The sequence below is a fragment of the Myotis daubentonii genome, chromosome 4 (assembly GCF_963259705.1).
Source record: "Myotis daubentonii chromosome 4, mMyoDau2.1, whole genome shotgun sequence".
Taxonomy (NCBI): domain Eukaryota; kingdom Metazoa; phylum Chordata; class Mammalia; order Chiroptera; family Vespertilionidae; genus Myotis; species Myotis daubentonii.
This window is the reverse complement of record NC_081843.1, coordinates 25,639,057-25,655,548: the sequence shown is the minus strand read 5'-3', so window position 1 is coordinate 25,655,548 and position 16,492 is coordinate 25,639,057. Positions and strand designations below refer to the sequence as shown.

The following is a 16,492-nucleotide window of genomic DNA, read 5'->3' as shown; positions in this document are numbered from 1 at the left end:
GGGCAGGGGACCCTCATTTCCCCGCATCACTGGTTCTGCCCCCAGCCCAGGCCTGATGCCTCTGGCCCAGGTGTCAGGCCTGGGCAGGGGACCCCCAGACCCCTCCGATTGCTGGCTCTGCCCCTTGCCCAGGCCTGATGCCTCGGCCAGAGGCGTAGACCCCCATCACCCTCCAATCGCCTGATCGGCCCCTTGCCCAGGCCTGATGCCTCCGCCAGAGGTGTCAGGCTTGGACAGGGGACCCCCATCTCCCCCCGATCACTGGCTCTGACCCCCGTCCAGGCTTGAGGCCTCTGGCCCAGGAATCATGCCTGGGCAGGGGACCCCCATCTCCCTCTGATCGCTTGCTCCACCCCCCGCCCAAGCCTGACGCCTCTGACCCAGGCTTCAGGCCTAGGCAAGGGGACCATCATATCCCCCCAATCCCCGGCTCTCCCCCCACACCCAAGCCGATGCCTCGGCCAGAGGAGTTGACCCTCATCACCCTCTGATCACCAATCACCGGATCAGCCCCTTGACCTTGACCAGGCCTGAGGCCTCCAGCAGAGGTGTCAGACCTGGGCAGGGGATCCCCAGCTCCCCGCAGTCGCAGGCTCTGCCCCTGCCCAGGCCTAACGCCTCTGGCCAAGGCATTAGGCCTGGGCAGGGGACTCCCAGCTCCCCGCGATCTCCCACTCTGCCCCTGCCCAGGCCTAACACCTCTGGCCGAAGCATTAGGCCTTGGCAGGGGACCCCCAGCTCCCCGCGGTTGCAGGCTCTGCCCCTGCCCAGGCCTAACGCCTCTGGCCAAGGCATTGGGCCTGGGCAGGGGACTCCCAGCTCCCCGCGATCTCCTGCTCTGCCCCTGCCCAGGCCTAACGCCTCTGGCCTAGGCGTCCAGCCTGGGCAGCGGGGACCCACAGTGGCAGCGGCCCCGCGATTGCTGGCTCTGCTTTAGGCCCAGGCAAAGGACCCCTAGCTCCCGGGACTGCCAGCTTCGACAGTGCCCAGCTCCCATCGCTGGCTTCACCCCTACTTCCTGCTATCACTGGCCAGGGCGGAAAAGGCACCTGATTCTCCGATCATGGCTGGGGGGCAGGGCAAAGGCGGCCCCAGGGCCGCCTTTGCCCTGCCCCCCAGCTCTTAGCTCCCCCTGGGTTTCTGATCACTGTCAGTGGCAGGGGGCTTCTTCCTGCTTTCCCTTTCGCCTCCCTGCATTGTGCCTACATATGCAAATTAGCCGCCATCTTTGTTGGCAGTTAACTGCCATCTTAGTTGGCAGTTAATTTGCATATAGCCCTGATTAGCCAATGAAAAGGGTAGCACCGTACACCAATTACCATTTTTCTCTTTTATTAGTGTAGATCTGGTCATGGGTGTACAAAAATAATAAATAAATACAAATAAGTAAAATAGCCAGTAAATGGCGGGGCCATACATGGTTTTGTTTAGTATTACATTTTTATGTTTGGAAAAGAAAAAAACACCTATTTTCAAAATACTATGAGATTTTATGATTATCCACAAAGGAGGATCTTGAGCTAAGAAAATCTGCTCTAGAAATTTCTGTACTCAGGATTTTTAACACTGTCAACTAATTTACAATCCAGTAATTTAAAAAGATAAATGGGCTGAGACATTTAAAATATAAAGGAAAGACAAATATAAATACAGAGGACCCATCAAATTGTTCTCAAACTAAATTAGTACATCATTGTTGGGGGTTCCCGTGGGATTGTTGGGAGCCGTTATCTTCCAGAAATGTAGGCGAAACGTTGGATTTACACAAAAATAGTGTGCAGATTGGGACTAAAGAGGGATTTAGGAAAAGGGGAAATTTAAAACTTGGGCAATCAAAGCAGGAGCCGAGTGGCTTTTGAAGATGATAAATTAAGCTTAGCGTATATGTTTGCATAGAATAAACTAATAGGTTTATAATTATGTGCAAGAACACATTTGTATATGACTCACATGCCTGTATGATTATGTAAAATCTGATGTGTTCTTTTAACCTAAAGCCAAGTGTACATGAAGGATTAATATTTGTGAGACTATGCCTTTAAAGGCATTTGGGACAATACTTGCCAGGCACTTGGTATTTTATTTTTGTAATAACTTCTGCAAGGGTTGCATGGCCTTCTTTAAATTATTTTTAAAATGAAAGAGGTAAAACTACCTTTTTTTAAAAAAAAAATAGACTTTTTTAGAGCAGTTTTAGATTCACAGCAAAATTGAGAGGAAGATAGAGATTTCCCATATACCTGGGTTCCCTCCCTCCCCCAACATGTATAGCTTCCCACATCAACATCCTCTACCAGAAGGGTATATTTCTTACAATTATCAACTTACATTGACACATCATTATTGCCCGAAGTCTATAGTTTACATCAGTGTTCGCTCGTGGCGGTGTACATTTTATGGGTTTGAACAAATGTATAATGCCATGTATCAACCATTATGAGTAATTTCATTGTCCTAAACATCTCTTCGTTCTGCTTATTCAACCTTCCTTCCCCTCCAACCCCTGACAACCACTGATCTTTTTATATGGTCTCCATAGTTTTGCCTTTTCTAGAATGTCAGATGTTTGAAATCATACAATATGGAGCCTTTTCGGACTGGCTTCTTTCACATAATCCTATGCATTTAAGATCCCTCCATGTCTTTCCATGGTTCGATAGCTCATTTATTTTTAGTGCCAAATGACATTCCATCACCTGAACATACCACAGTTTATCCATTCACCCACTGAAGGACATCTTGATTGTTTCCAAGTTTGGGCAATTGCGAAGAAAGCTGCTGTTAACCTCTGTGTGCAGGTTTTAGTATGGGCATGTCTCCAACTCGTTTGGATAAATTCTAAGGAACATAATTTGCTGGGTCATATGGTAAGACTATCTTGAGTTTTGTAAGGAACTGTGAAACTACTTGTATTGAGAATCTTACGACCCTTCCTGATAGAGGTCGAGAAGTATCTGGAGTTACTAGGACACCAGCATTGGAAATTGGTGAGGAAGGAAAGAGCATTGCAGGTTACTGGGTGAGGTAGCCTTGTACCTGGAGAAGCGTGGGGGCTGTTGTGGGTGAAACAGAAGTGCTTTTGTGCAAGAGAGAAGAAGCTGAACAGTTCTCCTGGTGAGGAATGAGGCCCCTTTATGCACAGGGAGGCAGAGTTGTGTGTAGATCTTGAGCTGGATGACTTGAGGGCTGATACACTTTTAAATGATTACATTGTGAAGCACGTGCAGGAGTAAACCATGCTTGGACCCAATCTTTGAAAATATTAAAAACTAGAGGGGATGATACTTTGAAGCTTTTTTAAGCCAGTGGCAAATACAAAGCTATTTGGTAAAAAGACTCCAGGAGAAAAATTTCTTCTCTGCCATCTTGTTTCCTGAGTTATGGAAAGTCCCAGGACATGGCACCTCACAGAAAAGACACGCCAAGGAACCATACTTGACAGTTCTTGGCTGAAATAATTTTAGAAAAGATAACTTTTTTTGTTTCCCTCAATCTTAACTGGATTTTTGAGCTATGAGAAATAAAATGGAGGTATCTGATTTATATTATCATAATAAAAATGCACTTTAAAAAAATCCTCACCTGAGGATATGTTCATTGATCTTTAGACAGGAGGCGGGAGAGAGAAATATCAATGTGAGAGAGACGCTGATCAGTTGCCTCCTGTACTCGCCCCAGCTGGGGGTGAAACCTGCAACCTAGGTATGTGCTCTGGGAATTGAACTCAAAACCCTTTGGTGTATGGGACGACGCTCCAACCAACTGTTAGGCCGGGGATAACAATGCACTTTTGAAAATCCAAACGTCTGAGCTGCTGCGTTGGACAGATACTTATTGAATGACTGTTATGTGCACATCCTGTTCCTGAGTACCTGTGGCATTTCCCAGAAAACAGGCTCAGAGAGGTTCACTGACCATCCTGAAGTTGCCTGGCTGGTGGTTAGCAGACCATGAGTTAAAAACCTCAGACTTTGCATCAGACAGATGGCGTTTGAATTCCTGCTCCACCACTGACTAGCTAGCTGTGCTGCCTTAGCTGGTTAAATCACCAAACCTGGTTTCTCAACAGAAAAATAGGAGTGTGGGGGATTTTTTAAAGTACCTACTTGATAGGGTTGTTATAGAGACTAAGTGCGATCATGCAGTAGAATTCAGTGTTTGGTTACCAATTTCTTTAAGGAGTCAAATGCAATCCCTTTGAAATGCCTCTGGGAAAAATGCCACTTCATACCATGAGGCCAGCAAGTTTGATTCTGACAGCCTGCTCTGGACTATCTTTGTGCAAACAGGGGAGGGTAGTGATCAACTTAGTTCCCCCTTCCTTTCTTCTCTGCTCACAGCATCTCTGTGCTCACGCAGGGACAGTTTCCATTCCTTTTACAGCCTAGACATTAAAAAGCACGTGGGGAAGCAGCCCATTCATCATTTTCTGAAGAACTTTATCCCTCACTTCCCCAGCCAGCTGAATACTGCCTCTGTCTTGACTCTGAGTTAGGCCCATTTGTGGGCAGGGGACTGGGCTTGGGTGTTTTGGGGGGTGAAGACCAGGGGAGCTGGATGCTGGCAGGATGAGGAAGGGACCAAGAGGGACTGGAAGCCTGTAGGCAAACACTGGGGCAGGACAGGCTCTCACTCACTATGTCCCCAAGGCCTGGTGCCACTCTACTTGGTTTCAGGTTTGTTGAGAATAATAGCAACTAACAGGAAGCAATGTAGTGTGTTCATTTTACCTGGTCATCTCAAGGACTGTTTACAAATAACCAGGAATAGCTGATGTCCTTCCCATTTTACAGGTAGGGAAACAGACACAGGGTTCAAGTTCCTTGCTGAAGGTCCCCGCTAGAAATTGGCACTGGCAGATTCAAACTCAGCTCTTCTGGGCAGTTCCCTTTAGAATCTCTCTGGAGGTGAATCATGGCAATCGTGGGCTCCAGTCCCATTGAGAGCTGCGCCACTCCTCTGGGACCTCAGTTTTCTCACCTGCAAAATGGGGGTATTAGTAAAGCTCCCCCCCCCCCCATTACCTGACTGTTTAGCTGGGGAGGGTTTGTGGAATAAGACGGGGCATATGCCAAGCACAGAGCCTTGGAAAGGGTCTTCCACTCCTTTAACCCTCTCCCCAATCCCTCCGGCTGGAAGTAGCTGGGGCCCGCGTGGGACTGGGGCTCTGGTCAGGGAGACGGGTCTCCTTCCCACCCCGCCAAGCGCTGCCAGGAGGTCTTGAGTGTGTTGCGGGGTGCGTACCAGGTGAGCTTGATGGAGAGGATGGGGACGGGACCCAGAGGGTCTGCGAGGCAGAACTCTCAGAACTCTCATGCGCGGCCCCTCCCGCGCGACCCGCCGCTCCGGAGGCCGCTCGGCACCATATTTAGTCAGGGGGAGCGGGCAGCCCCGGGCTGGTATGCGGCGCTGGGAATTCCGCAGGAAGGAGCCCGCGCCTGCCCTTTTTGGGTTGTCTCCCGCCCGGCGCCCCCCGCCCGCCGCCGCACTCACTCGGGGAGGGAGGACCAGCTGGACCGGGAACCTCGGAGTCCGTGCCGAGCGGGGAGCGGGGCGACCGGGCTGCCCGCGGGTCCCCGGCCTGGCGTGGGGCCAGCCCACCGCCTGGGCTTCCTTTTATGGCCTGTGTGCGTGCGTGTGACCGCGGGAGCGAGACCCGGGAAGACGGAGAGCCGGGCAGAGGGAGAGAGACATTGGAGCCAGAGACACAGAGACCGGAGAGGGCGAGACCTACAGGAGAGACACAGAGACCAGAGTCACATGCGAGGCAGTGAGACAGCGATGGACAGTGACAGAGCTGTACACACAGAGCGACAAAAAGGGCAGAAGACAGAAAGAAACGACGATGGGGAGAGAGTTTCAGACAATGAGGAGATGGAGAGAGGGAGGGGGGAGAGAGAGAGAGAGAGAGAAGGGATTGGTAGAGGCACTAAGGGGGAGAGAGACAGGGAGTCAAATTTTAGGCAAGAATCTGCAAGAATTTCTTGGGAGGGACAGGAGCCTCTGCGAGGGCGGGGCCCCGCCCGCATTCTCTTGGCAGCCTGACGTGCACCTTGCAAATCACAGCACGTAATGACCACACACGTTTCCGCCGCGGACACGGCCCAGAGGAGGGCACTGACCTGCCCGAGGCCACAGAGGCAGCGAATGGAGCGCCCCGGGGCCTCAACCGACAACAGTGGGGTTCCTTTTTCTTGTGGGTGGAGGTGGGGATGGCAAGTTGGGAAAAGTAAAAACTTCCCTTTTCCGCACAATTCCCAGCAGTCCGGGGGCTCCTGCCTTGCACTTTGCAAAGTTTAAAAAAAAAAAAATCCCCTTTTCTACCCTTTAGGCAACACGGCCGGCTCCCTTTCCAGACAGCGGGAGGCGAATAAAACGGGGAGTGGGGGCGGGGACCTATCAACTCGACCCCCCCCCCCCCGCCGCCCGGGGGTGGGAGTGGGGAAGCGGTTAGAGCCCCTTAGGCTGAAACTGAATCGGGGCAGCAATTCTTAAGCATCCCCCATAGACCTTGGCCACTCGACCCCTTTCTCTAGGGACCCGGAGTCTCGGGGACTGTCGGGGGGCCCGGAGGTGAGACACCTGCTCCAACACTTCAGCAGGTGCCCTTGCTTGGAGCCTCCGCCTTGGCCCCTGCGCGTCTGTCCCAGGTGCGCCCTTCTGCCGGCGCCCCAGGTGCGCCCAAGAGCCTGGACCAAAAGCCCGCTTCTCGGGCCCTGCAGGGGGCGCTGCGGAGGGAGCAGTGCGGGACCCTCCCCCACCCCGCCCTCCTGGGCGGCCTCCCCCTTCCCACCCGCGGGCAGCTCCGGGTCTATAAAGAGAGGCGTCTTGGGCGAGCTGGGAGATTTGGACGCCCCTGCCTGGGAGGTGTGCCAGATCTGAGCGCTCCATCCAGTTTCTTCTCCGTTATCCCCCCAGTGGGAGATCTGTAAGTAGTGTGGCCTGGTGGGGGGAAGGGGAACTGGGTCTGCGCTTTAAGGGTCCTCCAGGGCACCCAGGGGCTGGGGCACAGTAAGGTGTATCCGTTGCCCTCCTCTTCAGGACTATGGTGAGAGGGTGGGGGTTCACCGTTTTTATTTCTCTCTGCCCCATCACCTTAGATTTCCCCCAAACCAGCAATGATTAGTAGCACTTTGGAGGTACTTATGAAAGACAACAGACAATGCCTGGGCCCACCTCCAGTGACACTAGAATTTCCAGAAAAACTTAAAAAGTAAAAAGGGTCCCAGCTGATTCTGGCTCTGAGGCAAATCTGGAAGATGTGCTTCCTTACAAATCTCAGAGGTCCAGCGGCGGCGGCCAGGCTTCTAACTTTTAGTCTAGGCACAAAAAGAGTGCAGTGGACGTTCCCGAAGTCACATAGTCATGCCAAGTTCACTGCACCTGGATTTGGAAGCACTGCTAGGTTCTGCTGATGAGGCATTAACTCAGTTAAAAACACATGGGCACATTCTCCCAGAGAGGGCAGTATTTTATCATCAGTCCAGAGGCTGTGCTTGTTGATAACCTGGGAGAAATAGGCTGGTTATGATCCAGCTCATTTATTACAGCCCAGTTTTCTTCCAGATCCCCTTCCTCCAAATTTTAAAAAATTCATCCAGGTTGATCCCAGGGGCCTCAAATGCCCAGACGCTGCCAAAGTCCACTTTTGCCCCCATGGCCTGCAGGTGCATTAAATAAGATCGCACCGGGTCGTTCTGCAGAGCAGCCCGTGCGAAGTGACTCTCAGGCCTCACAAAGCAGGCGAAAGAAATGTGTGGCTACTGCTTGTTTTAAGTTTCCTCCCTACGCAGAGAACAGTTGGTGGGTGGGGATTTTGCTGCTTGAGGAAAGGCACCATTCAAAGCCATATTTATCAAGAAGTAAAAGAAAATATTTAGAAACCCGAGACAGGGAGCGATTAGTCTATCTAGGAACTGATAGACTAAATTGCAAACTGGCCAGGGTTTGGCGAAGGGAAGAAAGGCCGGCTGTTAGTAAACTGCCTTGCATAGTTTTGTTCTGTTTGGTGCAGTCTTCTTGGTTTGTTTGGTTTCCTTAAAGCTCCGTTGCAGAATTTTGATCAGGAGAGGGAGCTTGAAAGTCATTAGATGGCATTTATAAGACAGGGGGTCGGGTATCTGTGGAAGGAAGAGCAGTCTTCTTTTGGAGCCTTCCCACTGAAGGCACTGCCACGGATGGAGCGCTTATGTGCCAGGTGCTGTAACAGTGTTTGACTTGACGTATCTCATTTAATTATCGCAACCACCTTGTAAGGGAGGCATTCTGACACCTGATGAGTATACAAGGCAGCTGAGGCTCAGAGGTTCGGTAGCTTGCCCGGTATGACACAGCTAGCAAGTGGCAGATCCCATTCCTGAGTCTGTCCCCTTGAGCATCTATCCCCTTGACTTCACCATCTTTTTTTTTCTTTATCATGAACAAAACCTTTGTCTGAGTCGGGTTTCTTGTGGGACCAAATGTTTCCAAGAAGGCAAATGTTTACCATCTTCTCTTTGAAGAAAACATAAACTGACCTTTTGTGAATTTCAAATAAAAGGCGCCTTTTGACCCCTGGTGGCGTGGTAATCAACTAGCCGGATGACCGTAGGTGGGCTGTCATCCCAAGAGTCCAAAACGTGAACTAGCTGGGTCTTCCCCGAGAAGTTTCGGGGCCCGCCTTGTATACACCATGTTTTTTTATTTTTGTGTCTGAAATAGACGTGTTATTCCCTACAAGGTAGTTGTTATCATTACATTTCTGTATGAGGGCTGAGATTGAGGCAAACATGCCCATTTATGGTAGCGTTTTCCATGAGGCCATCCCCAGCCCCCTCGCAAATTAGCCTCGTATTGCAGCTTTGCTGGTTGGGACTCTGGGGATTTCTCTGCCCTTGTCCTTCCCATTCAGGACCAAGTGGAGGAGCCCAGAGGAGAAGGCATTGGGAGGAAAGGGGAATCAGTTTTTCCTACTCTCTTATTTTGAAGTTTTATTTGGGGGGGGGGGGGCAAGGTGTTATCTCCTTTCCTCAGTACGATGGATCCAAGCAGGTGGATATTAAGCTTTGGCACAACCATGTAATTCTCACAGGTATCTATTAGATTTTTCTGGAAAGCCAAGTCCAATTTTAAATCCATTGGAATCCTAGACTGTCACAAGCAAAACTAAAAATCCTCTACACTGGCCTTCTCAAACCTCAGTTTTCCTATCTGTAAAATGGGTGCTTGTTTTATAACCATGGAGTGTGAATACCTTGCTCAAGATAACTCAACTATCCAATGAGGAAGACGGAATTTGACAAAGGGAGCTCTTTCTAACTCCTAAGAGATTATTACCCTGTTGGGAGGGTTAAATAGCATAATGCCCACAAAGGGCTGAGCACAGTGCCTGGCCCCAGGCCAGCGAGAGCGGATGGTTATTTATAGCACACATGGCCAGAGACTTTAAGGATCTTGCTCACTGTGGCACAGCGGGTACTTGGCAGAAGCAGGAAGCCTGTTGTGTGGTCTATCCATAAAGAAGAAAAGTTCCCAATTTTCCTTTTGTGTCATCTCTTCATAAACCCAATCCTTATTTGAGCCAAAGGTGGTGGTTGAATCTTCTGTTTTAGTATAGCCCCACTTCCTCCTGCGGCAGGAGCACAATTCCAGGTCTATTGGCCCGTTCGTGATTGGCTGACGGTGGCCGTGGCACTCTCTGAGAGCTTCCACCTGTGAATGGAGGAAGCCTATCTGGCTTTCCCAGTGGCTCTTCTGCTCTCTGAGCTCTCCTCCCTCCATCCCCGACCTTAAAGCACGTTTAACCATGGTCACGTGGTGGAGGAAACCAGTTGGGGGAAGGCCAAGCAGGAATCTGAAAGAACTTTCCTGTGGGATCAGGAGATGCAGGAAGAAGCTAGTGCTGCCTGTTGCATCTGCAGGAGGAAGGTGGGTATCTCTGACTTACGTCAGCGATGCAGGGGCTTGGGAGGAACAGTCCTCATCGAATGCCCTAAGACAGGGCCCTGGGGCTCGTCACCTGCTCACTGGTGCAGCAGCGGCCAGTGACACGGGCGCTCAGAAGGGGCCAGTGTCTGAGGCCACCAGGGTCATGATAGCCATTCCCCACTCTCCACGTCGAATGCTTTTTCCCCTGCCTCCCCCTTCCCCCCACCTGCCATCTCTAGATGTCATGGTTAATGTATTCTTGTGCTTCTTCTAAAACTTTTCTCTGTTAAATCTTCCTTTTACACACAAATATCGGCATTCCATAAATTAAGCTTTGGTCTATATAATTACAAATTTTTGACATCTTCCTATATCGGCACATTTCGGGGGTTCTCTTTTTATGGGCCGCATGACCCTCCATTGTATGGAAGTATAGCATCTTACTGAATAACCCCTCATTGAAACGGACCAGCTCATCCCCCCATTTCTTATAAACAGGACTCCAGGGAACATTCTGTGTATCTGTTTTTGTCTAATTGTCTGAGTGTATCTGTAGGATAAATTCCCAGAAATGCAATTGCTAAGTTAAAGACCAGGCACATTTAAAATGGATAGATACTGCTGAAGCGGCCTCCAAGGACACTGTAAATGTAAACTCCTGATGGTCACATACATGACTGTACGTTGATTGCTAAGCTGTGCTGTGCCAGAGTGTAAGACCCAAAATACAATGGGGCTTTAGGGCCAGAAATGACCAGTTCTATCACCAAAGCATCCCCCATAGGAGTTACTGTGTCTTTTGCTAACCATGCTGCCTTTGTAAGGAGGGAAAAATAATTTAGCTTTACTCATTAAAATAACTTCCTTTAAAAACAGTATGCAAATGAGTTAGACAGGTGTTATAAGGCAACACTGAAGTGGCAGGTTGACCGCTCACCTTTTTCCTGTAAGGCGAGGTCAGGCTTCCTTGGCCGGACAGGGGAGATGATCTTGGAAGATGGGGGATGTGGTTGGTGGGGAAGGGGCTGTGGTGTGAGGCCATGGAGCAGAGGAGAGATTTTCTGCTAAGAGGAGATTGGGTTCAGACAGATCTGGGTTCAAATCCTAGCTCCAACTTTTGCAAGCGAAGGCCTTTAGTTTACTTCTCTGAACCTTGGTGGTATTTTAGGAAGAAAAATAATGCCCACCTCGCTGGACACTTATGAGACAGGGAGAGATGATATCTATACTAATAAAAGCGTAATATGCTAATTAGACCAGATGTCCTTCTGAACCTTCTTCTGGACAAAGCCATGGTATGCGGGGGCCATGGCAGAGGCGGCGGCGGGCGGGGGCTGGGGCCAAGGCCCTTGCACAAATTCCATGTATCGGGCCTCTACTATATAATAAAATGCTTTGCCGGATACCCTATGAGTAGAAGAGTCCTAATTGCCTCACAGGGACAGTTTGGGGCCCCCGAGAATGGGTGCATCTAGGGAGTCCAGTCCCTCTCCTGCTTCCCTCTGCACTCTTGGCTCCTCCCACACCTGGGGCAGAACCAATTTCTCCACTTCACAGGCCCTTCCGGCTGGCGGGTTGTGTCCTAGATCAGGCCCAGAGGCTTTCATTTTGCCTGCGTGGCATTTACAATGTGCCGTGATTTCACTGTAGGGATGGGCGTATTGAACCTAAATTCAGACTTCAGGTCTATTAAAGGTCTGGCATACAGGGCCCACATCCTTGCTGGGTGACAGGAGTGGGGGTCCAGCTGCCACTCTCTTTGGAGAGGGTAAAAGGGCTCTGCCCAGCCCCCTGTGGCCTGGGGTCACTCTGCATTGCTCACCTGACCCTGCAGGTATTTGAATCTGTGTCCAACATCTTGCACCAGTGTCTTGGCAGTAAAATCCTGCGGGAAGCTGTCCACCAGGCCTGATGGTGTGCAGATGCTACACTCTTTGGGCTCTGGAGCACTTTACTCACTTTTCATTAATGCAGAAGCAAAAGGGGAAGCCCTTTACCCCTGAGGTCCCCTGAGGAAAATAAAATTGATGTTAAAACAAGCTAAAGCAGTGGGCCATTCTCAATTGGTCCAATTTCAATGCTTTGATCTAACAGTGGTCAGCAAACCGCGGCTCTCTCGAGCCACATGTGGCTCTTCGGCCCCTTCAGTGTGGCTCTTCCACAAAATACCGGCTCTTCCACAAAATACCGACTTCTGCGCTTGGGCCATGAAGTTTCGATTGCACTGTACGTGCGCACCCGCACGTGGTATTTTGTGGAAGAGCCACACTGAAGGGGCCAAAGAGCTGCATGTGGCTCGAGAGCCGCAGTTTGCTGACCACGGATCTAGAATCACAGATACCATAAAATGTTAGAGCTAGGCCAGCCCCCCACCCCTTTTCCCTCCCAAATGAAAAATATAAGTCACAGAGAGGGAGAGTGACCTGCTCAGAGTCACCCAGCGAGATTGGAGCAGGCTTGTAACGCTGAGGCTAACGAACAGCTTGTTTGCACTCAGAGTGAAGCCAGGTGCTGTTGGGAAGGAAGCCGGGACTGAGGCACTCAGCTGTGCCAGGCATTGCTAACGCCAACAGCGACAGAGTCCTCTGCTTTCGTTGGAACGTTCAAGGGCAGCCCTTGATCACGAGCTGTACTTTGTATTCATCAGTCCTGGGTCATAATCCTGGAGGTGTCCTTTCAGCCCTGGGAGCTAATGCAAGACGTGGGTAGGGGAGGCAAGGAGAAGCGGGGCTTGGAGAGGAAGAAACGAGGTGCTGGGGGCCCTCCTGCAGGTTTGCCCACCTGGGCAGCTGTCTCTGTCTGATCGGAGGTGACCGTCCGCAGCTGACGTCCCAGGCTGGTGTTGACAAAGTAGCGACTGTCCTCAGCTTTGATTGTCTTTCAATTAAAGAGAGCCGGTCTTTTTACTCCAGCACAGTGGTTCTCTGGGGACGGTTTTGCCTCCCAGGGGACACCTGGCAATGTCTGGAGACATTTGTGGTTGTCATGACCAGGGAAGTGTATGCTGCTGTCATCTAGTGGGTGGAGGGCCAGAGATGCTGCAATGCCCAGGACGGCTCCCGTTCCCGCCAGAGGGTTATCCAGCCCCAGTGTCCATAGTCTTGAAATGGAAACCCCCGCTCTGAATTAAAGACCGCCGCAGGGAGCAGCAGGCCAAGTAGGGCCTCCCTTCATGGGAGAATTCTACGGCAGGATTGCAGTCTCGCATCTCTGCTGCAGTTTGGCAAGGCTACTTTTCATCCCGCACATCCCCACCGAGTGCCTGACCTGACCCTTTCTGCCGGGTGTCCCCGACTCAAGGCTCTGCATGCATGCTGAGGCAAGTCCTTAGAACAATAAAACCAAGTTATTCAGAGCCCTCAAGTTGCCAAGTCTGATCCAGGCTGTGTTGCCTGTGTGCTTGGATTTCCTTCAGTCCTTGGGTTCTCTGCACGTTTCCAAGAAGGTGGACAGAGCAAAAGAGATCACTTTGAAAAATACATTTTTTTTATTGGATTTCGCCATATCTACCTGTGCCACGGTGGGCAACTTACTTAACCTCTCTGTGCCTGTTTCCTCATCTGTAAGTCAGGCAATAGTATCTCTCCTGAGGTTCAATGTGATAAAGCTGGCACTCAATAAATTGTAGTGGCGATGCTGACTAATATTGCACTATTCATCTGCAAGACTCGCTGAATTTCCTCAAGGGCAAATCTGTGGGATTTCATCAGTGTTTAGTGGGAAAAGAGGTTTGTGGCCAAATGTTTTGGGGAGCTCTGGGTTCAAAGGAGTGAAGTAGTTTTTTTTTCTTCGGGACCTGCCGGGACCTAGGACGTGAGGGGGAGGGAACATGGAGTACTTTTCAAATGGATTTGACCACAGACGATTTTTTTATTTTTCTTTGAAGATTGTCTCTCTACCTCCCTAAATCCCGCCACACCCCACCCCTAATATTCCAAGGGATTGGGGTTCCACAGAGCACCCTCTGGGGAACTCCTTGCTAGGGCGAAACCAGGCTCTTCTTTCCTCTTCCTTCTTCTTCTGTGACCAAAGCAGATGTCACACATCGTAACTGCCACAGGCATGAAAGCCTTGGGAGCCAGCCAGATGCTCTCTCTCCTTTTTTGGACAGAGACCGACTCTTTGCACTTGATCTTGTTTGTGGGTTGTTGTTTTTTTTTTTAATCCTGGATTAGACAGGCTTCCTGGCCATGGGGATTCCTGTGTCCTTTTATTTTTCGGTTGTGTTTTTTTGCTGTTTTTCCTGACTGTTCAGGCAGCTCACCAACATTGCAATTAGAAAGAGCCCAATCAATTCAATAAAAAAAGGCAGCAAAAGAGTCTTAACCTAAAAAAGGAAAGAAAGGGCCTACTGAGTCGTCATCCTGCTAGGAATAAATAAAACACCTCTCCCAGCCCTCTTGAGAACAATCAGCTACCATTCAAACACTTGTTATTGATTGGGAAGTACTATAGATGTGCTTGGTACTACTGAACTGCATAACTATGTGATTAAGGTGGTAACGTTTAGGTTCTGTGTGTTTTACCACAATCAAAGATAGAAAGGGCAAGGGAAGGCAACCAAAATTTTTCATGGAAGTGTACTTTATGTCCAGAAAAGACGCACACACCTGTGGGCATGCAGCCGGAGGAATTTCACAAAGTGCCCACACCCATGCAACTGGCGAACATCAGCCTGCAAGCCCCCTCTTGTCCTATGCTTCCAGTCATGATGTATCACCATCAGTTTTCCCTGGTTTTGAACCTCTTATAGACAAGAATCACACAGTATGTCCTCCTTGCATCTGCCTTCTCAGCTTGTCTGTGAGATTTGTTCTGATTGTGGGGTGCAGTTGATTTGGATCCCATTTTGAATGTTTATTATGTTTATTATTGATGCCTAAAAGGATCAATTCCTTCATTGCAAATACTCCACTGAGCTCCTGACAAGCCCATCAAGCTTATCTGGGAGGCAGAAGAACATAGTATGCAATCAAGCATGGATTCAAATCCTAGCTCTGCCACTTTTCTTGCTGAGTGACTTGAGGCAGATTCCTTCACCTCTCTGAGCCTCGGTTTCCATACTTGTAAGATGGAGCTTATCATAAAACCTAACTCCAGAGGCCGTGGTGATGTTATTTGGTGGTCCTACATGTGAAGGCTTTAGCCCAGTTCGGAAAACTCCTCACTGGGTTTGACATACAGGCCAAATGGGAGATGGTGCGCTATTGACAATGCTTACAAGTAGGAGGTAGTTTTTTAAATTTTACATGGCAATATTTTTTAAAGAGAAATGCCAAACATGCAAAAGTAGACAGAACAGCATAAGCATTTAACAACACCTAAGCCAATCTTCTTTCCTCTCCACCCCCATTCATTTCCTCCCTGCCCTGATTATTTTGAGATAAACCCAGGTTTATCATTTTCTCTTATCAATATTTCCAAATGTCTCTAAAAGGAAAGGACTCTCTACACAGATGAAATCACAGTACCATTTTCACACCAAAGAATTTCACAGATTTTCCTAATATAAACGACAGTGAGTCAATGTTCAACTTTTCCCAATTAGCTCATAAATGTTTCATTTGGGAGGGCTTGTCAAATAAAAAAAATTTTTCCCCAACAATTACTTTTAATTCTTCAAAGCTTTCCATTTAAGGGGTGGTTTTTTAAAAGTACAGCATATGCCTTTATTTGTGCTTTGGCCTGTATGTTGGAGTGCGGGGACGTTCTTTCTTTGCCTCTATCAGTGTTTATCTTTTATTGTACTTGTTTGAATTTTCCATTTTGGAAACTTCCAAACATATTCAAAGGTAGAGGGAATGGTGTGACACCTCAGGTACCTGTCACTCAAGTTCAATCATTATCACACCTGAAGCGAGTTTCATTTCATCATCACCCTCCTCCCATTTCTCTTATGTGTCTTGAAATCCCTTCTAATCTACAGGGTCCCCTGATTTTTTTTTTTTTTTGGTACTTTGTCTATTACAGAAGCTGAGTCATCTGTTCTGTGCTTTTCCACCTTCTGGACTTCATTGCACGCCCATGACATTGATCATGGTGTCCCCTGTGCCCTGCGTTTTATGTAAACGGGTTAGATCCGAGGCTTTGTCAGCTTCTGTTGTTTCCTTTTTGTAAGAACATTTCACCGGTGGCGGCGGCACTTCCTACGGCATCCCATCTGGAGATGCGTCATGTCTGATCAATTCTTTGTGTGATATTTAGGTTCATTAGTAGGTTTGGGTGGTGCCAGCCTGGCCCATCCATTATCAAGTTCTCCACCGGCTTTTCATCTATCTCAGCGGGGGGCCTGAAAGCGTGGGGCCCAGACCCGCATTCTTAGCCTCACCTGGGAACTTGTGAGACCAGGGCAGATCCCTGGGCTCCTCCCAGACCTATTGACTCAGAAAGAAGCTCTGGGGGTCCGCCTGGCCCTCCATGATTTCACAGCCCTCCCCTCCCCGTGAGGCGGAGACATGAGGAAGTTGACCACTGGCCTAATGGTTTTAGCAACTATTGATATTATAGCCAAGGCCTATTATTTTATTAGGGGTCACAAAATTGCTATGTTTTGGTTTTATTGTTTCGCCTGCATTTATTAGCTGGA

At 49.3% G+C, this 16,492-nt stretch overlaps 1 protein-coding gene across 5 annotated transcripts in view; it reads left to right on the top strand.

Annotated features, from left to right (window-relative positions):
• Window positions 1–6,803: 6,803 nt before the first annotated feature.
• The window catches only part of MYH11 (myosin heavy chain 11), a 118,723-nt gene continuing 109,034 nt past the window's right edge, over window positions 6,804–16,492 (top strand). For all 5 annotated transcript variants that reach the window (XM_059693266.1, XM_059693265.1, XM_059693269.1 and 2 more), the window contains exon 1: window positions 6,804–6,928. The gene's annotated coding sequence lies outside the window, so the exon portion shown is untranslated. The remainder of the gene's footprint in view (window positions 6,929–16,492) is intronic.